The sequence below is a fragment of the Callorhinus ursinus genome, unplaced genomic scaffold (assembly GCF_003265705.2).
Source record: "Callorhinus ursinus isolate GAN/ISIS: 27379988/994484 unplaced genomic scaffold, GSC_fseal_2.0 scaffold1, whole genome shotgun sequence".
NCBI lineage: Eukaryota > Metazoa > Chordata > Mammalia > Carnivora > Otariidae > Callorhinus > Callorhinus ursinus.
In genome coordinates, this window is record NW_027397063.1 from 28,616,541 (window position 1) to 28,623,875 (window position 7,335).

The 7,335-nt window shown below is 33.7% G+C and overlaps 1 pseudogene; it reads right to left on the bottom strand.

Moving 5' to 3' along the window:
- Positions 1 to 1,081: 1,081 nt before the first annotated feature.
- LOC112834131 (E3 ubiquitin-protein ligase Mdm2 pseudogene) lies at positions 1,082 to 3,768 on the bottom strand (annotated as a pseudogene).
- Between the last annotated feature and the right edge of the window lie 3,567 nt (positions 3,769 to 7,335).

The window sequence follows — 7,335 nt, forward strand, 5'->3', positions numbered from 1 at the left end:
ATGGAGCTTGATCCCATGACTGAGATCATGACATGAGCCAAAATCTAAAGTTGGATGCTCAACTGACTGAGCCACCTATGTGTCCCTCTGTAGATTTTTAAAGCCTGATGATTTGGGGACCAGTCTCTCCTGTGAAGAATCTAAGAGTTGGCATCTCTGATGTGAAGTTGGAGTCTCTCACTCCTCAGTAAAATGTTCCATACCTTTTATACCCCTCCTGATCGGGACTCACCATGAGTGTGGTGTTTTGTTTTTGTTTTTTTTTTTTTTTTTTTGACAAGTCCATGTCTCTTCCTTTCTCCCCTCTTGATGCTGTTCTTTTCTTTTTTGTTGTGGAGACTGTTCATTCAATTATCAGGTCACTTTTATTTATTTATTTATTTATTTATTTTTTTAAGATTTTGTTTATTTGTTTGACAGAGAGAGAAAGAGAAACAGCAGCAGAGGGAAAGGGAGAAACAAACTCCCTGCTGAGCAAGGAGCCTGATGCAGGACTTGATCCCAGGACCCCAGGATCATGAATAAGGTCACTTTTAGAAGTAATTATTCCCAAATGTAATTACAGATTTTTTTAAATCAAACATTTAGTATTTTTATTTGTAAATTAATAATTAATATATGTATATTAAAACTAAAAATTTAGACAATTTAATGTATAGGCATGGTGAATGAAACTATTTGCAGATTTGAATGTTTTGTAAGTAGCATAATCACTGCATACTATACCCTGAATGTACATAACTTACTTTTAAGTGTCCTACTTACATTTTTCAAAATCAGATACTTCTCTGAACTTAAAGGAAGTCAAAATCACTTAAAATATGAGGAGTACTGGTTAAGGATAAGCTTAAATATAAGCTTATCTAATTTAAATTACAATTTAATTTAAATTACATTAAAACCCAAATATAAAATATAAACAGTAGTGAAATTCTTATAAAGGGAAATATTTACTACTCCCCCTCCCAAAGCAGGTAAATTAACACTACAGAGTAGAAATCTACATGTACTGGGGTACTTTCTTGATTTGATAAGTGTAAAAAAATAATTTCATGTAGTCTAAATTTTTAGGGTTATATAATTAGAAATAGAGAATTCTACTTTTATAGGCATGTCCACTAATGGAAATAAGAGCACAATGTCTACATACTGGGCAGGGCTTATTCCTTTAGCTTCTTTGTACACATAAAGCAGGCCATAAGATGTCATGTTTTGCCATGAACAATACAACCATATTTAGGTTGACCTTGTCAAATCACACAAGGTTCAACGGCACTAAGGGGAAAACTAGATTCCACGATTTTTTCTTTGTCTTGTGTTTCTTCCCTCTCAAACTCTTTTATGTCTTCTTGGCTGCTATAAATGATGCTGTTAGAAGTTGATGACTGAGAATAGTTCTCATTTTTTTGGGATTGGGAAGCTTGTGTGATTTGATCATCATTTTCCTCAGCACATGATTCTCTGGAATCATTCACTTTTTTTTTTTTTTTTTTTTTTACAATCAGGGACATCAAAGCCCTCTTTTACTTGTGTTTAGCTTTCTAGTGTGTCTTTCTCAGGCATTTTCCTTTATCTTTCCCTTTATCTTCCTTTTATCTTCAAGAAGCCAATTCCCATGAAGGGCCCAACATCTGTTGCCATGAGGTAGAAGAGGAGGATTCCTTTCATTGCACGAAGTACACTTCCAATATTACACTAAGGAAATTTCAGGATCTTCTTCAAGATCCTGCCTGATACACAATTACTCAATATAGCGATGCCAAGGCAGACCAGTGTGACTGCTGACTGGAAGGGCCCATAAGGAGCGACAGATAAACTGTAGCTATGGGGAACTTGATTGCTTAAAGACTTTAGATGTCATACAATTTTAAGAAAAAAGAAGGAGGAGGAGGAAAAGGAGAAGGAGTGGGAGGAGCCATTATGAGGAATTGGCACAGACACAAAGAAACTAGAATTCATGGAGAGTTTTTGGGTAGGTTGCATCTAATGCAATTCTTTGCCTTTTAAATATCAAGTTTGGTACTTTCCCATATTTAGTGAGCTCTAAATTGTAAGAATCATCTTGAAGCTAAAACTATTCCTCCAGTCATAATTCCAAGGTAAATTATTTTGGAAGGATCAGGCACTCACTCACTTTCCTCTCTTTCCTACTATGAGAATTAGTGGTAATAGCATATTTTTTTTCTTGGGGAAATATTTTCTGTTTTTCTGGGGAAATAAAAGTTTTTCTTGCTCAAGATTTCCTTTTAAAAATTTTGAGTTTCTATGGTAATTTTATATATTCCTACAGTTTTCAACTTAATTTTAGCTTAAAATTTACATGAAGTAATTTAAAGAAGGATTTTAAAACTGATTACATGAAAAAGATTTTTTTGAATTTCACGCCCCTATAAGGTTCATGTAAAGTGTATGAGGGGCAATTGGATATCTTTAGTGTTCAAATAGAAAATTTTTCATTATTTTCATATATATTCACCATTTCTGACCTTTCTAATTTTGATATTTAATAAAGTTTAAGGATACTAGTATCATGTGAACATAAAAAATATATTAAATTTTTATTAAAACAAAGATATACAGAAAATATTACTTTGTCAAATTGTCTCACTATATTATCCTCCCATTGAGATAGAGAATCATCCACTGTATACTATTTTCAGTTATTATGTGAGGTAGATGTTCTTGTGCAAAAATATCTATTTGTTGACATTTCTGTTTGTCTGCAATCCCACTTCAATGAGTAATCACATATTAGAAATATTAGGGGTGCCTGAGTGGCTCAGTCATTAAGTGTTTGCTTTTGGTTCAGGTCATGATCCCAGGGTCCTGGGATCGAGCCCGGCGGGAAGCCGGCTTCTCCCTCTTCCACTCCCCCTGCTTGTGTTCCCTCTCTTGCTGTGTCTTTCTCTGTAAAATAAATAAATAAAATCTTTAAAAAATAAAAAAAAGAAAGAAATATTAGGCAACTCACCAGTCACATTTTAAATCCTGTACACATACAGAAACATCTTCAAAAATAATATAATGAAGCAGTGCTTAAAATTTTGTCAGTCATTGCCACAAATATTTCTGTGACATTCAGCAAAGTTTTAGATGAAAGTTTTCATGTAAAAATATGTGAGCTATGTCTGAATATTTAAAGATTTAACAATTATCTTATCAAAAGCGATATTACTAAGAAGTTATGAAGTCAGAGTGGGGTGGGAACTCAGGCTTTTCAACAGAGTCTAACATTTTCTTTTCTTTTCACTAGTGGCTTTCAGAAATATTTTAGCTATAGAACTCTTTTTTTCAAAAGAACACTAACATGAAAACCTAGTAAATAAAAATAGAAGTATTCTAGCTGAAATCAGATGTCCTATTATTCTTCTTTTTCTTTCCACATACCCACAACACCTGTTTTGTGGTATCTGGGGATCCCTCGGGTTCCTTGGAGAACTTTCATAACATTTTATTATTTCAAGTTGACAATTCAAGTAGGATGGGTTTTCAACTTATGTTCATTATAAATGTAATGTATTCACAATTAGTAATACTTATTTATCACAGTTATAAATGGATTCAGCAATCATAATTTTTTTTCAGCAGTAGATAACTGAAAGCCAGACTAACACTGGTTTTAAAAAAAAAAACTAGAGGTTTATAACAAAAAAAGTAAAGGTAGGTAGCTACTGATGTTAGTTCAGTAGCTCAAAATTTGAGATGATTTCCTTACCTGTCTCTCTCATGGTCACAAAATTGTCCTGAGACTTCAAGCTTTAGAACCATCATTTAAGACAAAAAGAAACTTCCTTTATCAAGAAGACCCTTTCCCCAGAATCTCCTCAGCAAACTTCCACTTATGTCATATAACTCCTTACAGTGTTATATAGCAACTGCTACCTGAAAATGGTGATTGACAACATGCATACTTAGCTTTTCCAGCCTCATAACGGAGGTGAGATGAGAAAATTGAAACATGATTTTTGATAACCATTTAATGGTGTCTAACATAGTGATATTCAAAACTGAAGTAGAACTTATTAGATAATGTATATTTTTACACTTGGAAGTTATTAATTTTAATCTTTAATTTTAGTAATGAATTTTAATCTTTAATTATAATTTAATTTTAATTCTTTAATCTTATGGTGGTGAGGATGTTATTGGTGATTCTATCCTTGTATTAATTTAAAATTACTGAGATTTCTTTATTTTTAAGATTTTATTTATTTATTTGAGAGAGAGAGAATGAGAGATAGAGAGCACGAGAGGGAAGAAGGTCAGAGGGAGAAGCAGACTCCCTGCTGAGCAGGGAGCCCGATGTGGGACTCGATCCCAGGACTCCAGGATCATGACCTGAGCCGAAGGCAGTCGTTTAACAAACTGAGCCATCCAGGTGCCCCCAAATTACTGAGATTTCTGAAAATAAATTTTAAAACCCTAGAATCCTTATTTTATAATTTTTTGTTTGTTTTTTAGATTTTAGGAAACTCAGAATTTTATTCCTGAAAACTAAATATAATCCTCACTTTGTATTCAATATATTTCTATAGTCTATCTATTTTTGGGACATGTCCTTACATATTGTTTACAAATTCTCTATAGATAGATTTGTCATATCCTGAAGGTTCCAAGTCTCTACAAATTTGTTTTTTTCCTTTACAGTTATTTTCCCCTTAGGTTTTTATGCAGGTTTCAAATTTGATAAGCAGTAATGTCTCATAGGATATACATATCTGAGACATATATACAAATCTGAACTATTGTGTGGTGGTAAATGATTAATCCAACAGACAATTCCATATGTAACCCTAATATTTTAAAATTACATTATCTTGGGACGCCTGGGTGGCTCAGTCGGTTAAGCGGCTGCCTTCGGCTCAGGTCATGATCCCAGAGCCCTGGGATTGAGGCCTGCTTCGGGGGTCCTTGTTAAGGAGCCTGCTTCTCCCTCTGCCTGCAGCTACCCCCTGCTTGTACTCTCGCTCACTCTCTCTCGCCCACGTGCTCTCTCTAGCAAATAAATAAATAAAATCTTTAAAAAAATTAAAAAATAAAATTACATTATCTTTTCAGCATAAGACAATCTGTAATCCTATCGCTTGGTCCTTATTTGATTAATATGGACTAAATATCTGAAAATTCAGAAAGCTTTAAATAATAGTTTGGATAACATTCAATTATACCAATTTAATTTTTCATGTACTAAAAAAAGTAATATCTTGAGAACTACTTAGGTCTAGAAAGGTTTAAAAGAGACATAAATCCATATGGACATCATCAATCATGATGAATGGTATGGGTGGCAAACCAAACAACAATCTAGTGGTCAAGCCAAATATGTCATTAAATCATTGAGAGTCACTGGCATCGTTCAGCTGTGTTCCTCTTGTTGCTCTTAGTGACTGCATCAAAAGGACTAGTTGACACTAATCCACTGTTGAGAACCCAGTGTATGGGGTGGGGGGACAGGTAAAACTGGCCTTCATAAAAATGTGAGTCCATTTACCATAATGACAAACAGTAGTGGAGTAGTGAGTAATGGAGTAGGACTTTATTCCCGGGGTGATAAAATCAGTAAACGAGGAGTGGAGATATATCAGAGGGAAAAAGTCTGCTCTGGGAGAATTTTAACTGGACATTTAAAATTTTTAGTTAGAAATTAACTTAATTTTAATTAGAAATTAATTTCCAGCTTTATAATTGATTCATCACAGAGTACGTGGCCTAGTGCATTTAGGTCTTTTTAATTTGATATAGATAAACATTTAACAAAAGTTTAGTGGTTTGCAACTTGATGGATTATAGTGCTTAAGAGAATCTGCCAAAAATCTGTGACTAGGAAAAATGGTACCTTTCTCCTTTTCTGTCTTAATATTTGTGGAGTACCTACTAGGGTATATACAATTTCATGTATAGTATCTAGTACAATCCTTACAGCAATCCTGGGTATTTTGGAATTGCTATAATCACTTAACAAAGACTAAATTAAGGGCCAGAGATTTTTTTAAGACACTTGCCAAATGGCACACAGTTTGTAAGTAGCAGAAGTGGGACTGAAGCCTGTGTTCACCAGCTGCCAGAACCTGCAACTATTTTCAAGCCATGCCTGGCAAGTGAGAATCAAAAGCCAATAGTCATTGACCTATTGCAAAATAAAATAACTAAAGAACCAAATAAGAAGAAATGATCATAGGATGTGTCCTCTTCCCTCCCCCAAACATATACAAAACAATTAGCAATGGTAGAAGAGATTTCATCTGGTAAGGGAACTGGAAGTTTCATTCGAAACAAAAAGAATTGAGTAAGCAAGAGTATGTAGCTCAGCTTCAAAAGCAGAGCCTTAACATAAAAGCATTTCAGTACTATGTGTGCTTTTTGCTCTTCTCCCTCTTTTAAGAACAGTACTGGTTAATCTTTACATAATGGTTCATTGATGATGATTCTTGCAAATAGTTGGATGTGAGCGTGGGCACAGGAAGCAGACAGAGATACTTTTAGAATGCTAAGGAAAAAGATAAAATAATACCTGCCTATTTAAAAAGTCATAACTAAATCTTACAAAAGGTAACAGAAAAAAACCGATTTAGTTTTAAAAATAAGAACAATGAAAGATATGTTTCTTTCTTCAAAGTTTTCCTTGGTTTTGAATGAAAGAATATCATTATATGTAAGGTTCAGAAATTAATAGGTATTTCATTATTCTTATTTTTTACATAAGAAAACAGGGGCCTTGAGAAATTTTACTATTTGCTCAATATTGGTCAGCTTTTTAACAGGAAGAGCTTACTTTATAATTAAATTTTTAAAAGTCTTTTAATTTCTTTTTTTATGTACCTATTGTCTATTTTTTATTTTATTATGTTATTGTCCATTTATTTTTTTATTTTATTATGTTATGTTAATCACCGTACATTACATCATTAGTTTTTGGTGTAGTGTTCCATGATTCATTGTTTATGTATAACACCCAGTGCTCCATGCAGTACGTGCCCTCTTTAATACCCATCACCAGGCTAACCCATCCCCTCACCCCCCTCCCCTCTAGAACCCTCAGTTTGTTTCTCAGAGTCCATAGTTTCTCATGGTTCGTCTCCCCCTCCAATTTCCCCCCCCTTCATTTTTCCTTTCCTACTATCTTCTTCTTCTTCTTTTTTTTTTTTTTTGACATATAATGTATTATTTGTTTCAGAGGTACAGGTCTGTGATTCAACAGTCTTACACAATTCACAGCGTTCACCATAGCAAGTCTTTTAATTTCAGCAACTCTTTTTAATGATGGTTCCAATGTTATTAATTTAACATCCAATATGATAATTTATCAAAATGTCAATGTGTCCAGAACAAGATGTT